Consider the following 15,240-nt stretch of genomic DNA (forward strand, 5'->3'; position numbering starts at 1 on the left):
CAAGAGTTATTGCCCTTTGTCCTTTGATAGAGACAGGAAAGATAAATTTTTGTGTGTTAAGTAGGGCTGGATTTGGGATGTTGCAGTCTTTTATCCATAACATTGATTGGGTAAGTCTTCTCAGAGAAACATAATTTACTGAAAAAGTTGTTTTTTCACAAAAATATGATTGATGCACACAAATATAAATGAATTCACATTTGGACACATTATAGTAGTGGTTCCTAGAAACTCTTTTTCTGCATTTAAATATAAAGATTTGCATGGCCAAAATACAATAAATAAATATTTCTTTTTTCACAGCAAGATGACTAGGATCAATACAGGAACCATATACAGAATTTGACCTAACAGCTGACAGGAACCATGTACAGAAGTAGACCTAACAGCTGACAGGAATCATGTACAGAATTTGACTTAAGGCTGAGGCTGAGAGACTAGAAAATTATTTAGACATGAACTTCATCAAGGTGTACTGAATGCATGCCCATACTATGGATGCTGAAATTTTTCATCATATAAGAGTTGCCAAATTATTAAGAGAAAGTGTCGCTAATTATTTTGGGATAAACCAGAATCATTGCTTCACCTACTGTAGCAAAATTAAGATATATGTATCACTTGGCAATGGTGGAAATGTTAAGTTTCAGAGTTGAAGTTTTTGAAAGTTAGATAAGATACATCATGGTGCAGTTTTTTTTATGTAAGACAGTGTTCTGCAGAACATTTTATTGTAAACATGGAACCCTTTATATATGATGTGCAGTAATTCTCCCCTCCACATTACACTACTGACAGGTTGTTTTCCAACTTTGATGTTATCTCTCCATGGTATGCTGTAACTTTATTCATAGAGACAATCACATTATAATTCATTTTCATCTGTCACTTGAATAAAAGTGTAAAGTGAGCAATACCTAATCATGGTTGTTCCAATATAAGTTTCATCAACATTGGCTGTAGTCCACATATATGTATATATGTATGTGTGTGTGTGTGATGTGATGTGATTTGGATTTTTAATGAAGTTTTAACAATTTTTCAGTCATATCGCTAAGATGTCTGCAGGGTGGCATTTTATACTGATGTCTAGCACTGGGACATCATGCCACAGACATCTCCCCAAAAAAGCCTGTAAAAGCAAAAACAGAGTAAAAAATAGTAAAATCCTAAAAATACAAACTTATGTTCAGGATATAAACCACACTCTTTTAAAAGTTCAAGACCTTCTCAGCTGGAACATCATCTTGGGATGCATTCAAAATGGTTTCCTCCATTAGTCAGCTGGACTTTGTTTCATGTGCATCCCCGAGCCTGCAGAAGGGCACAACAATTGTAAATTTTGTTATGGTTGTGTTTGATTCAGTGATGAGTTATGAGCTGTTGTTTATTTTACAAGTAAATTTTGCAATGGTTGTGACTTTTCAGTGATGACATTTATGAGCTGTTAGTTATGTTACAAGTAACTTTTGTCATAATTGTGTTTGATTCATTAATGACATTTACAAAATGTTGGTTATATTTACAAGTAAATGTTGTCATTCTTGTGTTGGATTCAGTAATGACATTTACGAGCTGTTGGCTATATTATTGCAAGTGAATTTTGTCATGGTTGTGTGGGAGGGTTGGAGTCAATGATAATATTTATGAGCTGTTGGCTGTATTATTGCAAATGAATTTTGACATGGTTGTGATGGATTCATTGATGATATTTATGAGTTGTTGGCTATATTAATGCAAGTGAATTTTGTCATGGTTGTGTGGGAGGGTTGGATTCAGTGATGACATTTATGAGCTGTTGGCTATATTAATGCAAGTGAATTTTGTCATGGTTGTGTTTGATTTAGATATGATAGGTATGACCTGTTGGCTATATTAATGCAAGTGAATTTTGTCACGGTTGTGTTTGATTTAGATATGATAGGTATGACCTGTTGGCTATATTAATGCAAGTGAATTTTGTCATGGTTGTGTTGGATTCAGTGATGATATTTTTGAGTTGTTGGCTATATTAATGCAAGTGAATTTTGTCACGGTTGTGTTTGATTTAGATATGATAGGTATGACCTGTTGGCTATATTAATGCAAGTGAATTTTGTCATGGTTGTGTTTGATTTAGATATGATAGGTATGACCTGTTGGCTATATTAATGCAAGTGAATTTTGTCACGGTTGTGTTTGATTTAGATATGATAGGTATGACCTGTTGGCTATATTAATGCAAGTGAATTTTGTCATGGTTGTGTTTGATTTATTTGACCTGTTGGCTATATTAATGCAAGTGAATTTTGTCATGGTTGTGTTTGATTTAGATATGATAGGTATGACCTGTTGGCTATATTAATGCAAGTGAATTTTGTCATGGTTGTGTTGGATTCAGTGATGATATTTTTGAGTTGTTGGCTATATTAATGCAAGTGAATTTTGTCACGGTTGTGTTTGATTTAGATATGATAGGTATGACCTGTTGGCTATATTAATGCAAGTGAATTTTGTCATGGTTGTGTTGGATTCAGTGATGATATTTATGAGTTGTTGGCTATATTAATGCAAGTGAATTTTGTCACGGTTGTGTTTGATTTAGATATGATAGGTGTGACCTGTTGGCTATATTAATGCAAGTGAATTTTGTCATGGTTGTGTTTGATTTAGATATGATAGGTATGACCTGTTGGCTATATTAATGCAAGTGAATTTTGTCACGGTTGTGTTTGATTTAGATATGATAGGTATGACCTGTTGGCTATATTAATGCAAGTGAATTTTGTCATGGTTGTGTTTGATTTATTTGACCTGTTGGCTATATTAATGCAAGTGAATTTTGTCATGGTTGTGTTTGATTTAGATATGATAGGTATGACCTGTTGGCTATATTAATGCAAGTGAATTTTGTCACGGTTATGTTTGATTTAGATATGATAGGTATGACCTGTTGGCTATATTAATGCAAGTGAATTTTGTCATTGTTGTGTTTGATTCATTGATGACATTTACGAGTTGTTGGCTATATTAATGCAAGTGAATTTTGTCATGGTTGTGTTTGATTTAAATATGATAGGTATGACCTGTTGGCTATATTAATGCAAGTGAATTTTGTCATGGTTGTGTTTGATTTGTATGACCTGTTGGCTATATTAATGCAAGTGAATTTTGTCATGGTTGTGTTTGATTTGTATGACCTGTTGGTTTATATTATTACAAGTAGTTAATAATCTGACTACCTAACAGTCTTGAATGAAAATGATGCTGCTAGGACATCAATTATGCCTTCCATTGCATCCATCTTGAAAATCTTGTTATTACTACTTCTTCTGAATGAAAAGTCATATTGACGAGAGTTTTCACTGTAAGACTTCTTTTCATGTCAAGCTAGTTGTAATAAAAACTGTGCCTCTTGAATATTTAATCTGGCTGCTACAGTGGCCATCTTGAAAATCTCGTTGCTACTCCTTCTGAATGTAAAGTCATATCAGCATGAGGTTTTAACCAGAAGACTTTGCATGATTCATAGATTATTATAAATGAAAATGCTGCAGATTTGAGAACCAATATGGCTACCATCTTGAAAGTTTTATCACTGGTCTTAAACAAAAGCTTATGTCGATATGGGCCTAGTTGGTCCCAAATCAAAATGATGCTAAGGCTACATACCAGAAAAGCCACAATGATGGCCAGTGTGAAAATCTTTAGATAATGTCTAGTTGGTAATAGTGCCAATGTTACATTCAGGATTGCCAGCACAGTGGTCATATTTGAAAATATTGTTATCACTCCAGAATATCAGGTGGTTTCAAACACCTATCAGTTTTAAGGAAGAAATGGTCATATCTTGGATTCCTTGAAATTATTTTTGGCCAGTAGAGCATCATGGGTAAGATCTAAATGTACTATTGTTATTCTTATCATCTGCTCCTATTTGTGACTGGAATATTCCTTGATAAAGATTTCACAAACAAAAATAAACATGGGGCTCATAATGCAATTGACATAAACTGGAAGTAGACAATTTTGTGTGCATTGTTTTAAATAACATTTTTTCTCTCAATAAAGTCATTGTTACCTATTATATCTTGATATGTAAGAATTATTTACGTTATACTGAGTTGAAGCCAGAACTACTCACACATGAACCATATAATTTACAAGATAATCCTAGTTGCTGTTTTGTTTGTCAGTAGGGAGCCCATCACAGTAACTCTACTCTTTTTTATCTGATTGAAGCATGATTGTTTCAGTTATGAAATCAATTTTGTTCAAATTTACGATTTAATGGAACTGGTGGACTATGTTCATTGTCCACTAAGTAGTTTACTCTCTGAACAAACTGGGCTTCACATATCTGTATATATTTTATAGCACTTGTGTTGAGCTACAAATCAGCTCATATGTTGGGTCATAATGTTTGTTATATGCCATATGCCACTGTTGTCTAAAGAACACTTTGTTGTCTAAATAACAATGTATACAGTCTGTGTTAGAAACATGTTCACAGTATAAAGGACAATTATAGAAGGATTTTATTCAGCAAAACATAAAGTGTTTGTTATCATCAGGTGTTTGCTATATGGAGGTGTCTTCCAAGACTGGTTAATCTCTATTCTTATTTGTGCTCATTTGTCTCTGCTCATATTTTATGAAATTACATATCTTTCAAGTCAGTGAAAGAACAATTTTTTTGTATATATAGATACAAAATGGAAATTCTTGGTGTCATTGATATCCTAACAATATCTTTTATAGCTGTGCCTTGTAATGTTCAAAACTTACTTTTTAACAATTTGTGTAATATACTATAATTTTATTCATATTAGATATTTTTAGTGAGAAAGAGCACAAGACATGTGATTATTAACTCTGTATTGTTGTTTGTTATATTCTCATTATTTTTCTCCATTAACTTTACATTGTCAAAATTGTGCAGTATTTTTCCATACTGCATGGATTCATACTGCATGTCAGGTGTGTCAAAAACAGTATTGTGTATCATGAACTACTTTGTAAACAAACAATATATGCTCATGAAGCAGATGCTTTAACATTTGGTTTGATAGATTAGTTAGTGGATGAATTAAACAAGCTGTTTCGTCCATTTGAAAGTAGAAATGATAATGTTAATTATGTGCATGAGTCACAATTAAAACTGTTGAGCAAGCGAATGAAATGAACATGATATTTGCAATGTCCACAACTAATGTTAGAGATGAAGTACTGAAAATACGATTCTGATCATTTAAATAATTATTGAGGAGAAATGTTCGTAACTTTTCACAAATAAAACGGTTCAGACTAAGACCAGTGCTCTTTAGGGTCTATAAAAATAGCACAGAAAAGCATACTGAGGCCAACGGCTATCTCATATTTATCAGAGACGTACCTTTTCACAGGTCAGTCAGATACTAAATTCAAGAAAAAATGCAACAGAAGGTTTTAGTAGAAATCATAGAGACAATACGCCAGGATGAAGAAGTCTTATTTCTGCTGGATGAATGGACCATAATACAGTAGCTCCATTGCAATTTTCTGCATGTAAATTTACCTAAATTGTTCATGTTTAAACATTGTTCAAATGCCATTTTGAAACTTAATGTGTGTTAGATGAGACACTTTTGGTATATGTATGTGGCATGTACATGTTTGTAGAATAGTGAAATGAGTGATATCACGTTAGCTTCATTTTTGTACAGTCCATCTATTTGTACCTATTTTTTGCTTAATGCAACATGCAATCATGCAATTTGATTCATAAACAGTATATTTTTCTGCATGATATTAATTTTCTATCTGACCATTATGTTTGTTTCAAAACATTCCTCATCATGTATTGTACAAAATGTACAATGTAACATTTGTAATATACATGTATTAATCTGACCATCAAAACATTCCTCATCATGTATTATACAAAATGTACGAAGTAACATCTGAACTTTACCTTAATAAGCACATGCCACTCTATTTGGGTGAAATCTCACAAAACATATCCATTATAGAGTACAAATTTGTTCATTTCACATTGCCTAATGAAAGAGACGCAGCCGACCAAACCTATTCATAATGCCATGATTTACTTGAAATTTACCATTTCATATGTCTGCTACCAATTAATTTATTGGGGTCAGATCAGTCAAAAAAAACAAATCTTATGTCTGCATTTATACAGTTTGACAATATTGGTTGAGACAGTGCACCTCAAAAAGGGATAGCTTCAAAGGGAATTAACTTTTGTACTACATGTATATACATTGTGCATACATTTGATAGGGACATTGTATATCATAATGTAGTGTCTGTATGTGATAAAAAGCTTGAGCCTGACCATACTTACCAAACAATTTTGTAAGTACACTTTCATTATATTGTATTCGGTAGCATTTTGTAAGTACATGTACATTGGTATTAATTATATATGGTAACATTTTGTAAGTACACTGTGTAGGCATTTTGTTGGTATTTTTAGCTTATTATGCTATGTTTAAAAGTATCTTTTCTCACATACCTATCAATATTATTGTATTTTTATGTAAATAAATCATCATGCTTGCATTAGAACATATACCACATTTAGCTAAATTTAGTAATCACACATCTGTAAACAGTGTAGAACCATATCTGCTCTCACATAATGCATCAGTCACAGGCACCTGTAACATTTCATTTAAAATAGTTCTACCATGATACGGTCAGAGGCCTATTAGCAGTCACAGGCACTTGTAACATTTCGTTTACAATAGTTCTGCCATGATACGGTCAGAGGCCTATTACCAGTCACAGGTACCTATAACATTTTATTTATAATAGTTCTGCCATGATAAGGTCAGCGGCCTATTACCAGTCACAGGCACCTGTAACATTTCATTTACAATAGTTCTGCTATGATAAGGTCAGAGACCTATTACCAGTCACAGGCACCTGTAACATTTCATTTACAATAGTTCTGCTATGATAAGGTCAGAGACCTATTACCAGTCACAGGCACCTATAACATTTCATTTACAATAGTTCTGCCATGATAAGGTCAGCGGCCTATTACCAGTCACAGACACCTGTAACATTTCATTTACAATAGTTATGCTATGATAAGGTCAGAGGCCTATTACCAGTCACAGGCACCTGTAACATTTCATTTACAATAGTTCTGCTATGATAAGGTCAGAGACCTATTACCAGTCACAGGCACCTATAACATTTCATTTACAATAGTTCTCCCATGATAAGGTCAGAGGCCTATTACCAGTCACAGGCACCTGTAACATTTCATTTACAATAGTTCTGCTATGATAAGGTCAGAGACCTATTACCAGTCACAGGCACCTATAACATTTCATTTACAATAGTTCTCCCATGATAAGGTCAGAGGCCTATTACCAGTCACAGGCACCTATAACATTTCATTTACAATAGTTCTGCTATGATAAGGTCAGAGACCTATTACCAGTCACAGGCACCTATAACATTTCATTTACAATAGTTCTGCCATGATAAGGTCAAAGGCCTATTACCAGTCACAGGCACCTGTAACATTTCATTTACAATAGTTCTGCTATGATAAGGTCAGAGGCCTATTACCAGTCACAGGCACCTGTAACATTTCATTTACAATAGTTCTGCCATGATAAGGTCAAGGGCCAAATGCTAGCCACAGTCACATGAAACATTTCGTATATCAGTATTTCAAAGATTGTAAAACCAGTGGTGGGTTTATTATTAGACAAGATGACCATATAAAATATTTATGAAAACTGTGTTGGAAATGTGTGTGTGTGTGTGTGTGTGTGTGTGTGATTATGAACAAATTTGATAATATGGAATTTAATAATTTAAGTATCTATGTAGTCTATACATGTACAATAAATATACCATATTAATATAAATTGTTACAGGTGCATGTGATGCCAGCAGGTCAGGGTCTACATTATTTGTTTGAAAAGATAAATATAATGAATAGGTAGACCCTGGTGGAGGCAAACTTTCTCTATAGCAGTATATGGGACCTCCATCCTTGGTAGAGTTGATTTTGTTAAGCCTGACTGCACATCTGTAATTTTCTGTCCAGTAAATTCTGGGTTCATGATTTGGCCCTTATTTTGTATTCCACGTACATTAATAGGTTCATAATTAGCAGTCTCAGGTTTAAAACTGTGAAGTGGGTATTTCAATCCATTTAAGGACAAGATTAGAAACTTTGACTTTGATATGAATATGCTTATATGACAATTAACACTATCATTGTAGCATATTACATCAGTACCTAATTATCTTAACAGTAATTGAATATGTACATGAATTTAAATCAGGCACATTTTTTGGGACCCTGGCTTGTACATCTTTATCCAAAATATAATGGCGTTTCCTAAAAGGTGTTGTTAATAGCCAGATGTGTGTGTTACACAAGGAGATATGTTAAATGTATTTTTTAATTCTTCTTCATACTTGTATATGCACATGTATATGGTTTATTGTGTCATTTTCAATGAGAATACATGTAAATTGTACATTGTACAACTTTCATTGATAATGCATGTAAACTGTACATTGTACAACTTTCACTGATAACTTTCATTGATAATACATGTAAACTGTACATTGTAAAACTTTCATTGCTAATTTTCACTGATAATACATGTAAACTGTACATTGTAAAACTTTCATTGATAATAATGTAAACTGCATTGTACAGCTTTCATTGATAATAATGTAAGCTGTGCATTGTACAACTTTCATTAATAATGTAAACTGTACATTGTACAACTTTCATTCACAATACTGTCTCCATCTGCCTTTAATTGCTCAACAAAAAGCAATACTTTAAATCTAAACATTTATTTTTGGCATTAAATATTGGCCAGTTTTGTACAAGATTTTGCTATATAGAATAGAAATTTTAATTGAGAAAATTTAATAATAATAAAGTCAGGTTACATAATGTTTATAATTTTTTGTTCCTCATTTAAGGGCACAATTAAAAGAGGATAGTGGACAAAATAAGTCTAACCAATTCAGGAATGTTTTATTTATTACACGAAATGCATTTTTTAAAAGACAATCATTTTTGATAAAACTAAAGTACTGAACAATGGTAAAAACTAATATGGGTAAGCTATGTTTTTTATATTTATGTTTGTGTTTAGATTTTTACAAGAATCTCATATCCTATTTTGTACTTTATTTACTGATATGCTTGCTAAAGTAATCTTTGGGAAATGTCAAATGAGCCATGCGTATGTCCCATTAGATTTGGTGTCTTCTAAAACAGAGGAGCACATCCAGAAGATGAAGTCTGGGTTCAAAGTGGACACTTTACAATCTTCAAAAGCATGATGTCAGCCTCTATGGCCACAACTATGTCAATAGTTGTGCTGTGTAATTGAAATGTACTGATTTTGTATGCCATATTTGATGGTTAAATTCAAATTTGTTTTTGAACTGTTTAAAAATGACCCAACATATAAAGTCTTCAATGATGCCAGTCATAGTATTTATTACAAGTTCAACAAAGAAATTCAAAGTCTGCAAAATGTGGAGGTCTGTTCATGGACATCATATTTCTTCAGTCTTTAGCATTCCCCTTCCACTAAATATCTGGAAGAGGAACTTCTAAGATATCAAAACCCAAAGAGGCCTGAGCTTCATCCAGCATTGCCATTTATACTGACCATTAGTTCAGTGTTTAATTGAGGCAAGGATTATTAAGTTTAAAGCACATGTTGACTCCACCACTTGACTTTGAAACCTTATCATGTTTTTGTAGTGAAGTGGTAGTCGGGTCAGTTGAAATAGGACACTCAGGTCTCAGTTTATAAATTTGTATCCAGGTTCTGCCGTCAAAAAATATTATGAACACAAAAATGTTGTCATTCTCAAGTTTCTTATTTTTGTTATTCTCTGTTACTTTGCATGGGCATAAAAAAATGTCGGCATTATCAAATATTCAGTGCCACTGAGTGACTCAAAGTATTGTTTCCACTTTTGAAGTCTTTGATCTGTTGTATTGCTTAGATTAATTTTGTGACTTCAGGGGCAGGTCCAGTATTCTCAATGTTATAACATGCAAGTGTGTAGTTTGGATTTTATGATTCAAGTGGTTTTGTGCCTTCAGGTAGACCTAGTATTCTCAAGATTTTAAAGCACAGAAGTCAGATTCATTCAAGCCATAAAATTAGATTTTATTCTTGTAGACCTAGTATTCTCAAGATTTTAAAGCACAGAAGTCAAATTCATTCAAGCCATAAAATTAGATTTTATTCTTGTAGACCTAGTATTCTCAAGATTTTAAAGCACAGAAGTCAGATTCATTCAAGCCATAAAATTAGATTTTATGCTTGTAGACCTAGTATTCTAAAGATTTTAAAGCACAGAAGTCAAATTCATTCAAGCCATAAAATTAGATTTTATTCTTGTAGACCTAGTACTCTCAAGATTTTAAAGCACAGAAGTCAAATTCATTCAAGCCATAAAATTAGATTTTATTCTTGTAGACCTAGTACTCTCAAGATTTTAAAGCACAGAAGTCAAATTCATTCAAGCCATAAAATTAAATTTTATTCTTGTTGTCATGAAATTTCAGCATGCACTTACACAAACCAAATTTAAGAAAATGTCAAAGAGTTTTATTTTAGTTTTATTCAGTTCCTATCTTTCAGGTCAATATATAACTAACATTTTAGACAAAATCATGAATAGACTCCATAATAAGAATAAAGGATCAGATCATGAATTTATATAGGTTTAATAATAAGAATAAAGGACCAGGTCATGAATTTATACAAGTTACATAATGAGGATAAAGGGCCAGATCATGAATTTATACAAGTTAAATAATAAGGATAAAGGGCCAGGTCATGAATTTATACAAGTTACAGAATGAGAATAAAGGGCCAGGTCATGAATTTATACAAGTTAAATAATAAGGATAAAGGGCCATATCATGAATTTATACAAGTTAAATAATGAGAATAAAGGGCCAGGTCATGAATTTATACAAGTTAAATAATAAAGATAAAGGGCCAGATCATGAATTTATACAAGTTAAATAATGAGAATAAAGGGCCAGGTCATGAATTTATACAAGTTAAATAATAAGGATAAAGGGCCATATCATGAATTTATACAAGTTAAATAATAAGGATAAAGGGCCAGGTCATGAATTTATACAAGTTACATAATGAGAATAAAGGGTCAGGTCATGAATTTATACAAGTTACATAATGAGAATAAAGGGTCAGGTCATGAATTTATACAAGTTACATAATGAGAATAAAGAGTCAGGTCATGAATTTATACAAGTTACATAATGAGAATAAAGGGTCAGGTCATGAATTTATACAAGTTACAGAATGAGAATAAAGGGTCAGGTCATAAATTTATACAAGTTACAGAATGAGAATAAAGGGTCAGGTCATGAATTTATACAAGTTACATAATGAGGATATAGGGTCTGATCATGAATTTGTACTGGAATATTTCAATAACTTATTATCCTAACTAGAAAAGATCATTAAATATCATATATTAGGAACTTTTTACTGGAATATCTAAAAAAAAACATGTTAGGCTAAATAGACCCTTTGTACTGAAATGTCTCATTGACTAATTATGCTAAATAGAACCTTTGCTCTAAAATTTCTCAATAACTAATTGTGTTAACTAGAATCATTGTTCTGGAATATCTCAATTACAACCCTAAACTGAAAAGATCATTAAGTTTCATACATAAGAAACATTGTTCTCTGTTGTCTCCAAAACTTATTATGCTAAATAGAAACTTTATACTGAAATGCCTCAATAACTAATTATACCAAGTAGAGAATTTGTACTGGAATATTTTATAAAAGTTATTATGCTAATAAGAAACTTTGTACTAGATTATCACAACAACTAAATTATGCTAGCTAGCAGGAATATACTGGAATATCTCAATAACTTATTATGCTCTGTAGCAAACATCATTAAATTTTATCTTCTATATCCTGTGCCAGTTTGACATGTTCTCCATATTTATTGGCAGATCAGGGTGTATCTTGTTAGTGTACTTGAACATTCAAGCAATGATCATAGACCCCAATTTCATTTCGCGCAATTCACTCTTTTATCTGCATCATGTGATGACAGGCCTGGTTGTATGCACTTTACATTTTGGTGCATGGTTTGTGCAGATAAATATCATATTGAATTCATATTGTAAGACTAAGTCTTTTCTTGAAATTTGTATGTATTCCACGAACAAGTCTTCATCCTTGAATATGCCATATATACATCTGTATTATATATAGGTAACCTGTTTATTGAATGTTCTATAATAGATTGAGAATCTTTGAAAAGATTATGTAATGATTGTTAATGCTGTGAATTCACAAATATTGTGTGGGCATGATGCCAATTTTTCATGGATTGGATGTTGTTACAAACCCCAACTTTAGAGATCCCATGAAATCATATCAGAGTATTAATTATTTTTTACAAAACCATAAAAATTAATACCAGCAAAATTAATTCACAGTAATTCAAACATCAGCATGTCTGCTGTTTGCAAGATCTGAACATGATGTTTTTCATGTCAACTGTTTCATAAATTCATATTTAAAATTGTACAGCTAGGGATTATAATCATTATTTGTAGTTCTACCCATTAAAAACATAACATGGTGTTATGCACCAAAACCATGGCATAGTGAGAATGATTGAAAATTCAGTGACTGTGTACTGGGAGAAGGGGATATAGCGTATATACTCACTTATAAAATGAGTTCAACAACAAACTACACAGACCCAGATCTGCTGTCACACAATGCACTGGCACATCTGGGTCTGTGCAGTTTGTTAGGAGTAATTAGTAGAACAAACACAATAGATCCTGATCTGCAGGCAAAATATGCTATGGCAGATCAGGATCTTTATTATTTGCAGTTTGATTTGACTTATAAGTGAGTATAGATGTTAGTATAGCATTTTATATAAAATATTTTTAAAATTTTTTTCACTTGATGGCATTTGTGCATTTAACTTTGTCAAATAATGTTTTATAGAGGAAATAAAGGTAGCATACTAAGCTTTATTTCTTCTTTCACCCAATAGTGTCATACAATTCATGTATCATTGTTTTAGTTGCTTATGGGATCCATGGCAGTACTGTGTTATAATGAAGAACATTATAATAAGGGAGAGCTGATTAGGATGTGTACAATTTTATTTCTCTATTCCTTGGTTATGGATTTTTATTATAGATATCGCAATAATGGATTGCTAAAATGTTATTATCCATTGTGTGAAACAGAAATTATTACCTTTCTCACACGTTTGTTTAAAACACTTTATTTTCAATAAAAAACATTCTTAAGCATATTTTTTTTCTTTTTGTGAAGAATGATTCCTGTAACATTTTCACCCAAATATTTCTTACAAACTCTCTTGAAAGACCTACATATGTTGCATAACAGAAGTACTTGTGTAGCCTAACATAAGTACTTGTATAACCTAATATAAGTACTTGTATAACCTAACACCCAAGATCCACCTGACATGTCAAGTAGCCAAATGCAAAAACAGTTGGCCAAGAAATTAGATGGATGCCTTCTGTAAAAATGTCTAATTCAGTTAATTACACACATATTATGAGAACCAGTGTTTAAAATCTTCATCCATAGTTGATGGCAGGTGCGTGACACCAAGCCCACTTGGGAATATATAAATTTAAGTATAAATTTGAAAGGCCTTTATGCCTGAATGCTTATTGTCAAATTCTGTTCAGGGCTGTTCCATTAAAACACATCGTATCCAGGGAAGGCAGTTTAAAAAAAATATATGCCAGAGTACTTTGATTCACTGAGTTCATATTAAAATGATAAGAAAATTCAAAATTGCATCTAGGGGCAAGTACCCCACTTTAAAATTGTCTTCCCTGGGTCCCATGTATGTTTTAATGGAACAGCCCTCAGTGGTTTTAGCTCACATGTCCTGAGTTTGGTGTGTGTGATTAAGATTTTTAATGTAGCTTTAACAATTTTTCAGTCATATCGCTACGATGTCTGCAGAGTGACAGTTTATAGTGATGTCTAGCACTGGGGCATCATGCCGCAGACATATAGCATGATGTCCCACCCAGTCACATTATCCTGACACCAGGCCGACCAGTCCTAACACTAACCTCTTAATCCTGAGCACTAAGTGAGGCAGCTGTAAGTATCATTTTCATAACTCTTTGGTATGACTCGGCCAGGGATCGAACCAACGACCTCCTGCATCCAAGGCAGACGCTCTAACCACTAGGCCACCAGAGCGGTCCCCGAGTTTGGTATGGCACTGTATGTCACAAGTTCTCCATCAAGCATCATCTGTCTGTGAACTTTTGCTTTTTCTCAACATCTCGAAAACCACTGAACCAATTTCAACCAAATATCAAACTTACAATCGAGCATAATGGCATGAAGTTATTTTAAAATTACTTTAAAATTATACAAATGATACTGCTGTGCTATTAATTATGAATACAGTTGCTAAGAAAATATTCAACACAATTCGAGACTGCCACAGTGGTTATCTTTGAATCTTGTTATTGCTTCTCCATCCAAGAGGATAGTCATATCAACATTGGGTATTCCCCAAAAGACTTGTTACGAGGTCTACTTGGTCCTAAAAGGGTCTTATCTACCTGTGGGGCCAATCTTATCTCCAATATGGCTACCATGGCAGCCAGATTTGAAATTTGCTATTGCTACTCATCTCGAATTTCAAGTCATATCAACTTTCAACAAAAGACTTCTTATGATGTCTAATTAGACTTTATTGAAAATCATGACCATCACAGTAATCAATTTGAAAATCTTGTTGGTATCCCTTCTAAAAGAATGGTCATATCTACCTGTGGTTCTCACCATCTTGTGATGTCCAGTTAATCCTCAATGAAAATAGTGCTTCTAGAAAATCCAATATGGCCACCACAACCAATATCTTGATGATTTTACTATTGAAACTCCTTCTGAATGAATATTGATATAAAAAGGGGCAATCTATTTAATATGTATGCAACAATCTGGCAAAAACTGACCCCTCCCTGTATACATGCATACTTTTTTACAACCCCCCAACCTTCATATGTATGCTTGATGCCTCCCCCAATTCTATATTCAGTCCTTGCAGAAACGATCAAGGATTAACAATATTAATGTGTTTAATAAGACAGGTAGTCCACAAGACTTTGAATGTCTGGCTGCATCAAAGAAATAAGCTGTGCAACTTTAAAAAGTT

The 15,240-nt window shown here is 32.9% G+C and overlaps 1 protein-coding gene across 1 annotated transcript in view; it reads left to right on the forward strand.

Moving 5' to 3' along the window:
- Positions 1–13,338, forward strand: part of LOC149777593 (rabphilin-3A-like) — a 149,358-nt gene extending 136,020 nt beyond the window's left edge. Inside the window, exon 19 of the mRNA XM_089942235.1 lies at positions 304–13,338. The gene's annotated coding sequence lies outside the window, so the exon portion shown is untranslated. The remainder of the gene's footprint in view (positions 1–303) is intronic.
- The last annotated feature ends 1,902 nt before the right edge of the window (positions 13,339–15,240 follow it).

This window comes from Sinohyriopsis cumingii, chromosome 18 (assembly GCF_028554795.1).
Source record: "Sinohyriopsis cumingii isolate HCF-2022 chromosome 18, ASM2855479v2, whole genome shotgun sequence".
Classification (NCBI taxonomy): domain Eukaryota; kingdom Metazoa; phylum Mollusca; class Bivalvia; order Unionida; family Unionidae; genus Sinohyriopsis; species Sinohyriopsis cumingii.